Here is a 12,033-nt window from a genome sequence, read left to right on the forward strand (position 1 = left end):
GTAACTCGTGGCGAGAGGTTGCTCAAAACTACGCATGCGTCGAACGCGTAGAGGTCAAAAGAAGTATACTTTGCAAGACTGCGTTCAACTGCGTACGCATAAAAAAAATGAAGAATACCTTGGGCTTTTAGACCTGAGCAGAGAAAACTTCTCAGGGAACCGAGGTTACGTTCAGTAACCGGAGACGTTCCTTTTCAAGATGGTCTCTTGATGTTGTGTACAGCTGATGCTGATGCATTGGGGAACGTGTACAGTCATGCCGTATTATCGCGAAGGGTGCTCGAATAAAGCGGAGACATAACAATTCAGTGTAACTTAACATAAGCAGAAAAAGTACATGGGATATACATTAATAATGATAATTCAGCTAAGCCCGCCCTATCATTGCAGGGCTTGTTAAGAGTATGTATGCATAAGCCAATAGAAATTGTTTGAGGGGGTCTCCTGAATTTGCATACCAGCGGACCTGATTGAATCCTGCACTCCCAGACATGGAGGGCGGGGCCAAGACAGTCACTGAATAAATGCGTAGCCTACATGATATTGAGAGTAGATGTGAAAAATAGTTTATAAACTTTGACATAAACTGACTATAAAATAAATGTTAAACAAAGATAATTCCATTACACAGAGTATGAACAATCATGTATTAATTGTATGCTTACATTTACTTGCTGTTTTTGTATAGTATTTTCAGTTTTATTCAAATTTATTTATTCTATACCACCACTCACAGTTAAAAAGTCACAGTGTTCCTGTACACTAACATTTATAAAACAGCACATCTATTCCCTACCGACAGAGGTACCGACATCAGTCTCACATTATAGTTTCTAGGATATGTAGGCCTATGTAAATAATTGTTACTGCGGATGTTATTTGTAATGTTTATGGTCTTTTCAGGCAGGATAAATGATCATTAAGATGGGTGTTTTTTGGTCACTGATGACACTGACCTAACACAAAATATTTCTTAATGTATGTAAATGCACATGTCTGGGATTATTAGCAGAAGTTGATTCGAATATACAACAAATATTACAATACAAGCATACAAGTTACTATATTGCCCCACACTGTATTAAAATTCAAAGCTTACCATTCATCATCTTGCATCTTGTTATAAACACCTGGAAATAAATCTTTGTGTCTTAAACTGTATGCGGTCAGTGTTATTTATTTATTTATTTAAATATTCTATAAATAAGTAAATATTTTCCTGATTAAACAATGTCTCTTCTTTTATTGACTAACACCAGCTTCAGGTGGAGATCTCGAAACAATGGTTGTTAAAAATACAGGACAGTGCAAAATTCAAAAAAGGCTTTGCATAAGAATTACATTAATTATTAAATCAAATGTTATTCTAACCAATGTTTAAGTGGTTTTCTTAACTTCAAAATAGCCTACATGTTGTTAATGAAACTATTGTTAAAAGGTTAGTTTACCCAAAAATGAAAATTATGTAATTTATTACTCACCCTCATGTCGTCATATAGCCATAAGACCTTCATTCATCTTTGGAACACAAATTAAGATATTTTTGATGAAATCTGATGGCTCAGTGAGGCCTCTATTGCCAGCAAGTTAATTTACACTTTTAGTGTCCAGAAAGGTACTAAAAACATATTTAAAACAGTTCATGTGAGTACAGTGGTTCAACCTTAATATTATGAAGCGACGAGAATACTTTTTGTGCAGCAAAAAAAAAAAAAAAAAGAAGACTTTTCAACAATATCTAGTGATGGCCGATTTCAAAACACTGCTTCGAATCTTTTGTTTCGAATCAGCAGTTCGGATTGCATGTCAGACTGCCAAACTGCTGAAATCACGTGACTTTGGCGCTCCGAATCACTGATTCGAAACAAAAAATTTGAAGCAGTGTTTTGAAATCGGCCATCACTAGATATTGTTGAAAAGTCATTATTTTGTTTTTTTGGCGCACAAAAAGTATTCTTGTCGCTTTATAATATTAAGGTTGAACCACTGTACGCTGGGCCCACTTATTACCTAGATGAGGCCATATGCTTCCCACAAGAAGCACCAAAGCCCACTGTGACCCCACAGGGATTATTCATGCCCACCTATTACCCACAGTGTACCATCCTCCCACCAGGGTCCCGCATTCCTGCTGGGCCCACCTATTACACAGGAGGGCATCTGTTTCCCTCTAGAAGCACCCATGACCTTCGGGACCCTGCAAGGAGACTTTGTGCCCACCTATTACCCATGGGAAACTATCTATTACCCAAAAGAAGTACCAGTGCCTGTTGGGACCCTCGCCAGGACCCTACAGGCAGTATCCATGCCTACTAAGATCCCACAGGGAGCACCTGTGTCTGAGTGTTCCTCTCAGGGAACACCCATACCTGAGTGTTCCCTGCTGGAAGCACCTGTGCCCAAGTGTTCCTCACAGGGAGCACCTGTGCCTGAGTGTTCCTCTCAAAAGATACCCGGATCCTTGCAAGGTGTATATGTTTCTGCTAAGACCCCACAGGGTGCACTACTTGCCAGGACCCCACAAAGATTATCCATGCCTACTGAGATCTCACAGGGAGCACATGTGTCTGAGTGTTCCTCTCAGGGAGCACCCATACCTGAGTGTTCCCTGCTGGAAGCACCCGTGCCCAAGTGTTCCTCAAAGGGAGCACCTGTTCCTGAGTGTTCCTCTCAAAAGACACCCGGATCCCTGCAAGGTGTATATGTTTCTGCTAAGACCCCACAGGGCGCACTACTTGCCGGGACCCCACAAAGATTATCCATGCCTACTGAGATCCCACAGGGAGCACATGTGTCTGAGTGTTCCTCTCAGGGAGCACCCATACCTGAGTGTTCCCTGCTAGAAGCATCTGTGCCCAAGTGTTCTTCACAGGGAGCACCTGTGCCTGAGTAATCCTCTCAAAAGGCACCCGGATCCCTGCAAGGTGTATATGTGCCTGCTAAGACCCCACAGGGTGCACTACTTGCCGGGACACCAAAAGGAGTATCCTTGCCAACTGAGATCCTACAGGGAGTCATACCTGAGTGTTCCCTGCTGGAAGCACTCGTGCCCAAGTGTTCCTCACAGGGAGCACCTGTGCCTGAGAGTTCCCCGCAGGGAGCTCCCATTGCCCAGATTGTTCAGTGTGGGAATTTCTGTACCTGCCTCTTCCACAAGGAACCTTCAAGTCCAGAAAAAGTTATCACAGCCTTCATGTCTATTTCTTTGAGACAGAGGGCACCCAAGTCTGTCAAGTCCCTACAGAGATCACCTGTGCCTTATTGTTCCCGCAAAAAAGCACCCAGGCAGTGTTCTTCAGAGGGAGAACCCATGCTTTAGTGTTCTTCAGAGGAAGCACCCATTCCTCAGTGTACCTCTCAAAGAACACCAGTTTTTACAGGATCCCAGCAGGGAGTATACTTGCCTGATGAGACCCCACAGGGAGCACTTGTGCCTGAGAGTTTTTCAGAGAAAGAACCGGTGCCCAATTGTTCCCCAGAGGAATCACCCATACCAAAGTATTCCCCACAGGGAGCCCCCATGCTCAAATGTTCCCCACAGAGAGCATCTGTGCCCACTAGGAGCACACAGGGAGCAGTGGTGCTTGAGAGTTCCCCACAGGGAGCACCTGTGCATGAGTTATCCCCAATAGGAGCATTCATGCCCAAGTGTTCCTGTGAGGACCGAAGTCAGAAACAAGGAACACAAGTTTTCCACTGAAAAATGGGACTTTATTTGAACCCAAGAAACAAAACAACTTTACAAAATCATAAATTTCTTACAACACAACAAAATAAAATAAACAAAAAGAAAATAAAGTCAAAACATTCAGACAGAAAAACCCAACAAACTAAAACTGACCTACCCAGTGGGAGCACTCGTTTCAGTCTCTTTACCACAAGTATTACCTGTTCACTCCTCTTTCCCAAAAGGAGTGATAGTGGCCTCCCCTTTTCCAGAGGAATCGGCTATACCTGCCCCTCTGCCTGGGGGAGTGGCTGAGCCTGCCTTTTTTGCACAGCAAGTGTCTGTGCCCACCTCTTTCACACACGAAATGGCCATGCACTCTTCTTTAACACAAGAAGTGCCCATGGATGTCTCCTTCCCACAGAGAGTGGAAGTGCCCACTCCTTTTTCCAAGGGAGAAGCCTCATCCCCATCCCAGCTGCATTTGCCTATCTCTTTCCTGGGTAGAGTAGACAAGTTTTCCTCTGTTCCAGAGGGAGCACTATTGCCAGCATCTTTACCACATGGACAAAGCTCATCAGACCAGAGCCTGAGAGCTTTTGGCAGCCTTCAGCATACAACCTTTCTAAGCTCCCAGCCCAGTCTGAAAAGGAAGTGCCCATGGAGCAAAAGAGCAACGGTTTGTACTTCCTCCTATCTCTTACTTTTGAGTGATGAGATGGTCATGATGCTGGAAAAACCCAAATTATTTACCGTTATACAGCATTGTCTTCAACTAAACATCCTTGTTTTCTGGAACCTTTTCTGGAAAAACTTTTTATCACATTTCAATCTCAGTCCGGTTTTTCAATTCATAGAGCCCTTATGTTAAAATGGTAGAAGTGACAGGCTGCCTTTTTCCTACAGGGAGCACCAGTGCCTGCCTCTTTACCACATGGACAAAGCTCATCAGATCAGAGCCAGAGAGCCCCTACCCCATTCCAGTCGCATGTGTCCATCTCTTTTCCTGGTGGAGTGTACAAGGTTTCCTCTGTTCCAGAGGGAGCACCAGTGCCTGCCTCTTTACCACATGGACAAAGCTCATCAGACCAGAGAGCTTTGAGGAGCCCTCAGCCTATAGCCGGTCCAAGCTCCCAGCCCGGAAGAGGAAGTGGCAATGCGACGAAGGTCTTAATGTTTGTATTACTGTTTTCTGGAACTGCTATTGTAAATCTTTCTTATTATGTCAGTACATACTTTAATCTGTGACAGGTCTGATACTCTTAAATTTTCAGACTTGGCATGATAGACACATTATGGGTTTAGATAATCTTTAATAAGCATTCATTAAACCTGCCCAGCTTACATGATGATGTCTCCTCCTTAAGCAGGACAGTGTATTTGTGTGTCCTTCACACAAAAAAACAATGCACGGAAAAGGATGAGAAGGTACAGCAGAAGCCTCAAAGGAGGAGAAAAAAGAGGAACCAGAGGGTTCCCTGTAGGCAGCAATTAAGACCTTGTCCAAGCTCCCAGCCTAATCTGATAAGGAAATATCCATGCAGCAGAAAATAATTGGTTTGTCCCTCTTATGTTTCATTTGTTATCTTTTCACATTTATTTAAAAAAAAAAAAAAAAAAAAAAAAAAAAAGAAACACTGGAACTAAACTACTATAGGTATTCTAGATACTTTGTAATAATTGTCTTATATTTAAATATATGCTTTAATATGTGACCAGTGTCATACCTTTTTAATTCATAGATCCCTCATGTTGAAATGGTACAATTGTTACATGATCATGTCTTTTTTTTTTTTTTTTTTTTTTTTTAACAGGACAATTTTGATGAACGTAAGCTGCCCCATCAACTGTAAAATGCACACCACAAGCAGAGAGCTCATTGGAACCCACATGCCCCTCAACTACAACAATCACATCTAAGGAAAAGAGCTCTGAGGCTTCACCCAAGAGCTTATCCATGGTTCCAGCGCAGTTTGTGGAGGCAGCAGAACCCTCATGACTCTCAGCGAAGACCATCACATCTAGGGCAAAGAGCTCAGAGGCTTCACCAAAAAACCTATCCATGGTTCCAGCGCCGTTTGTGGAGGCAGCAGAACCCTCATGCCTCTCAGCCACGACCATCACATCTAGGGCAAAGAGCTCTGAGGCCTCATCCAAGAAGCCTATCCATAGTCCCAATCTAGTTCGTGGAGGCAGCAGAACCCTCATATCTCTTAGCCATGAGCTAAGAGCTCTGAGGCTTGGAGAAGACAAACAGTGAAGACTACAGAATCATCACAATCCCCCTCATCTAAAATATTTAGTAATTACATTACTCCATCTACCCTTGTAAAACTAATCCTGTCCGAATAGGACTTAAGACCATCAAACAAATACCAAACAGCTTAGAAAAGCCTTTATCAAGGAGAATATACATGAACATCATTGTTATATGCATGAGCTAGATAGAGCCAAAATCTGCTTTACACTGTTTCTTCTGCCTGTCAGAGATAGGTTGATTTGTTTTAATGTCCTATGTGTCATAAACCAACAACTTACCTTCGTCCATAGGTACTGATAAAAGGGTTAGAACTTGTCTGTATTGTCTTAAATTAGTCAAAAATCCTCACTGTTCACCAATAAGGGGTATATCGTGTACATATTTGTTTGTCTCAATAAATTAAAGCAAAGTCTTAATTTAAGGTTTGCCGTTTCACTCACTTTTTGGTTTTAATGATTCATTAATGAAAAGCTTAACCCAAAAATTTGTCCTTTGACAGCCCAGGGGCTGTCCACATCCATTTTTATTATAAGATAGCAGTTCAGACATTCTGCTTAATATCTCCTTACATTGTGAGTTCCATGGAATAAAGTAATACAGATTTGGAATGGCATGTGGGTAAATTATGACAGAATTGTCATTTTGGAATTGTCAAACTTTAATCACTTTAATATTACAACATAAACAAATGTTGCAGGTTATGTTGCCTGCAGAAAAAAAAAAAAAAAATTGAAATTCATGACTACCTGGGTGTAATAGTTTCTACTATTTGCCTTTTCTGAAGGGTGTTACAGGGCTAAACATGTCTAAGGAGAGTAGCGAGTGATGAGATGGTCATGATGCTGGAAAACCCCAAATTATTTACCATTATACAGTTATCAAGATTATTTCTGGGTAAAGTTAAATAATACCACTGTTTGACAGCAGTCATAATGTGGATTACATGCGTAAGATCTTCATGAGGTTCCAGTTAGATAAACAACCTGATGCAAATAAAGAAACAGCTACTTATTCTCATCTCCTGTGTGCTTGTTTACAGTTGTATTTTCAGACTAACCACCAGTCTTTAGCAGATGCAATTTCACCAGTTCTTCCAATTGATCCCAGAATAGAGCTAAAAAATAACAAGCTCCACTGCTCAGGATAATTGTTCACAACCATTGCCTGAGGTCAAGTGTATTTCCAAAACTGATCTGTGCTTCATTTTTTCCTCTTTTGTGGAAGATGGGGGGAAAAATCCCTCAGTGAAACAGGGACACCCGCTCTGATTTCAGACGTCCACTCAGCTGCAGTCAGGCCTCTGGGTGACCTCGTGAGGATGGGACTAAACTGGCTGCTCTTAAAACCACAAACCACAGTTTTCTCGCTCAAGCCAATTTTACTGCCTACTCTGAGTAGCCTTTGATCACAGGAAAACACAAATACAGCTGACTGATATGTTAACCCAGCAGCCAACTGAAAAAGTATCCGTTGCAGTTTGACTGTTAATTCCAGCCCAATAAAAAATGTGCCCTTTTAGGTCACAAGGACCAGATCTCTATCTAAAGCATTAGTTGATCTCAAGTTTGTCTTACTGAACCATCAATTCTGTTTGGACCTTAGTAGCTTGGCTGATGCCAAGAGCCCCATTATTTTTGCACGCTTGAGCGCCATTGACCATTGCAATGCAATGCAAAGCGAATCAGGCTTCAATAGGAGAAAGGTGTTTCCCCAATGCTGTACGCGACGTCGAGAGACCATCTTGAAAGGGGAACTGCATTTTAAGGTTGTGAATGGGAAGTTTGCATCAGCAAATAAAGGACCTAGAAAAGTCATTGATTCTAGTAAGATTTGTCAAACGAGTCTGTGTGTGCAAGTACACGCTGCAGCGAGGGCCGGACTCCTGATGTTTGTTCTGTAATGACTGCATGTGGCAGGTGTGCTGAGGGGAGGTTTCTCATCCAGCTCTGTGTTAGCGGATCAAAGCAGATCTCCGAGTCTCTCTGTCAGTTACTATCCTTAGGCCCTGCTGGCCCTCCCCTGCTGATCAGAAATGCAAGACAGGCCTCTTCATCTTGTATGAGCATGCGATCAATTTATAATTAGGTCTGTTGTGATTAATGAATTCCCAATAAAGCACCCTCTGCTCTGATGAATGTATGCAGGCCATCCCACCTAAACTGCTGTCCAAACAAGCATGGCTCACTGTTTCATCTCATTAGAGCTGAATGTCCTGGTAAACGGGGGCTGAGGTCTGATTATTTAGGGTCGAGAGTTAGTTTTGCTATCTATTGCTGGAGCAGTGATTTTGTCTGTTTGCGTGTATTGGATATATATATATATATATATATATATATATATATATATATACATACACATATATTACACATATATTATATATATATATATATATATATATATATATAATCAAGGAAAAACATATATGTATATAATGAAATTTAAATGTTTTGCTGTACTCTTTCTTTTTGCATTATTAAATTGGTTTACTTCCTTGTTGAAAAAAAAAAAAAAAAAACTTAATTAATCCTTAATTTGAACGTGTCCAGTGTTATATTTGGCCATTTTGAGAGAAATTTGACTTACTGTAGTAACTATATATAACAAATTTACGTTCATTATATGTAGCAGTGCAGGAATTCACTTTTCTTACATGTAATTGTAGTATCATTTATTTACCATTTGGAGGAGCCCTTGTCAAACTGTTCCTGCTGTTCCATCCTCACAGTTTATAGTACAAAATAAACAAACACATTAGACATTAAGCAGTAAATTCACATGTATAACACATGAGCATTGTATTTTGTTTATGGAATTATGGGAAACAAGTTTGGATAGAGAGAGCTTAGTTTGGCACAGTGAAACTGAATTTTGATTTTCATTCTAGTGCTTTTTTAACATTGTTGGACCATTGACCAGTAGATTGGTGAAAATAATTAGTAAATTCACATAAATGTCGTAAACACATTAGCATTGTATTGGGTTTATAAATTATGGGAAACCTTTTTGAATAAACAGAGATTTGGCACAGCAAAACTGAATTTTATGTTTTTTATTGGCCTTTATTTTGTGTTAGTCCATTGACAAATACGCTGGTGAAAAATAGAATAATCATATCGTAAATCGTAAAAATAGTAGAATAATCTTTACATCATCTTTACATTAGTATAAATAAAATTATGTTGCAAGATTTGTATTTTTAGTTCAAAATTATAGAGACACACTGGTTCTGGACCTTTATGGGTTTAAATAACAAGAAAGCATAAAAGGTGGTGAAATATTATAGAAAATATTAGTAATTAAATAAAAAAAAAAATAGAAGCAAAACCATACCAAGACATACCAACCATACAAAAATTATCACACTGAAATTATTAAAAAAATTCATATAATGCAGATATATAAAATATATAATGTAAATACACTTAATATTTGTATTTTAGATTAATATATATATAAAAATCACTTCATATTTTTACATTATACTGGCAATGCAGTCTGCTTTAACTGGTGTAAATTTAAAGTGATATTTTTCAAATGCTTTGACATGTTTTATCTGTAGCTGGGTTATAGTTACTAATTAAATTAGACACTTTTAGATTGCTGAGAGTAACTAACAAACATTTAAACATATAACATGAAATTGTTATATTTTTTATTTCACAAGAAATATCCTATTCATTTAGGAAAAAAATGTTATTTTTGTATGCTATATTAGGAGTGCTTAGCAAACTGTCTAAACAAAAACACACCCTCCATTTGTGATGCAGCGGTGTAAATACACTGATATTAAGGCCCATTCCATCTCTCTAAGCATTCAATAGGACCACCATCATTCTGCTGCCTGCTCTCACAGAATCTGCCTCCCACTTTATCTTCCATTAATGGGCTCCAATCAGATTGTGTATGAATAATCAATGGATAGTCAACAGCCGGAATGAACTCTCCTGAAGCTGAGCATGAATCTTGCTAATGGCACACATCCCCGGGATTTAATTAGGAATAATGCTCCGCTTGGGTGTACAGACCATCACATGGTTTGTTTGCTGCCGAATGTGAAAGGTAAACACGGAGGGGACAAAAAAACAGAGTAGTGTCATTTCCCTGAGGTGAGTGCTGGCCAATCTGCGGGAAACAACTGCTCATGCTTAATGCCTAGTACATTAGTCTTCTTAAACACCTGGTCATGGCCATTTGGAAATGTTCATTAACCACTGGTGCAGAGTGAATAGGTGCAATAGTTCACTCCTGCTTAATTGAATGAATGAGCTTGACTGTTGACTCTAAGAGCACTTCAGTGTTAAACATTAGGCCAAGTGCTAAAAGCCAAACCCACAATTATCTGTTTGGATTGGACATGAGAAAAGTGTAGGAATATTGTGTCATCGGACGAGATGGAGACTTGATTATATTAAAATGAATATAATGGGATATTATGGGATTCGAAGTAATTATTAAGGTTTAATGTGGAAATATTATTATTACTATTATTATTATGTGGACAACAAACCGTAATAATGAAATCTTAATAATAATGACTCGTGTACAATTTACAAAGTAATCAAATTAATTTGATCATAAGAAAATTACATTGTAAAAGCATTTAAAAAAATGTATATATATATATAAAAACAACTAAACACTAAATAATCGCAGATATGAGTAATAATAGCCACAGAACCAAATAAACAGTCTATAAGCTTGTATTGCATATATATATACAGCTGTCTACACAGCTGTATTGCGACATTAATATATACTCTCTCAGCTGCAGGTTGAACTATAATTGTTCAGTGTGTTTTCTGCTGGGCATTTTGAATGCTTGGCAGGCTGAGGAAAGAAGACCACCATTGTTTTTGTGCTAATTCAGCAGGCTGATGGGGAAAGCTGGGCCAGTCTGACAGGTTGAGGAAACCCGTAATGCTTTTCCTCCTCACAGACAGGCCTGCTGACAGCACCATTTACTTTACAGGAGACCCATTCTAGCTTTCAACGGCCAGAAGATAACCAACTCAACATCTATGATCATAATGTAAGCTTATATTACCTGTTGTGACACATTATGTTTTTGTTTGGTAAATTTGCATGGTAAATTAAATTGCTAAATTATAAAAGAAAATAATACATTTATTTTTTTATTTATTACTTTTTTATATAATAAAACTCATTTTAAATGTCTAAAAAAGCAATTTCAAGCTTTAAATTCACACATTTTTGTCTGTTATGTGTCAGCAGAACCGACTTTTATTTGTTTTAAAGGACTCCAACGTCAATTTAGCGCCTTTAACATTATTAGTGCGTCATTGCAGAGACTATAAAACATTTTATGTCTCACATTCATATCTGTATATACTCCCTATATACAGCTATATATCAACAGCTGTTTGTGTGCTCTGAATGTGAAACTCAGGTGGGCTTCATTCTTCTCAAGATATTGATTTAACAGCCAGCAGTTGTGAGAGGAAGAGGAAGAGGGAGGCTGTGTTAACGTGTAGTGTCAGTACTCGTGCTGTGTGTGTGTGTGTGTGTGTGTAAGTGTATGAAGCTTGTGGCAGTGTGTTTGTGTGTGCGATGTGCAGATGTTCCATTGTGATGGATCTATTATCCAGCTATTACAAGATAAATGAATGATCTCTCCCATTTTCCATGCCTCTAGAAAATTGAAATTGGGGGGAGGTGGTAGAGTTGGTGGGGGGGTGGGGGTTGGGGGGGGGGGGGGGGGGTGTATCATCCGGGCTGCATTATTAGGGTTGTTGGGATGGCCATTAATTTAAGAAAGAGTAGAAACTCTGGCAGCTTGGGCTCACCATTTCCACGTTATCAATCAAGCCTCAGTCACTTTCCTGGGACGACCACACACTCAGGTTTATGCCACCTTAATTAGGATTCATGGCAAAATAGATGCAAGGAAACATCCAATACCCCTCATTGTTTCACTGTAAATGTATTGTTATTTGGCCAAGCATTTTGCCAGGAGTGATATTACCGGTCTGTCAATATTTGTAGCTCACCAACTTATCAGGTAGATCAGTATTGGGGGTTTAAGAGACTGGACATTGAATAAAGGCCCTGTTAAAGTTGCAATAAACTCAAAATTCTATGCAATATC

General features: G+C 39.4%; 1 long non-coding RNA gene across 1 annotated transcript; it reads left to right on the top strand.

Annotated features, from left to right (window-relative positions):
* Positions 1–3,432: 3,432 nt before the first annotated feature.
* LOC127513065 (uncharacterized) lies at positions 3,433–6,649 on the top strand. Its single transcript, XR_007930315.1, has 3 exons — positions 3,433–4,834; positions 5,038–5,224; positions 5,482–6,649. It is a non-coding gene; the product is annotated as an uncharacterized LOC127513065 (long non-coding RNA).
* The last annotated feature ends 5,384 nt before the right edge of the window (positions 6,650–12,033 follow it).

Source organism: Ctenopharyngodon idella, chromosome 5 (assembly GCF_019924925.1).
Source record: "Ctenopharyngodon idella isolate HZGC_01 chromosome 5, HZGC01, whole genome shotgun sequence".
In the NCBI taxonomy this organism is placed as follows: domain Eukaryota; kingdom Metazoa; phylum Chordata; class Actinopteri; order Cypriniformes; family Xenocyprididae; genus Ctenopharyngodon; species Ctenopharyngodon idella.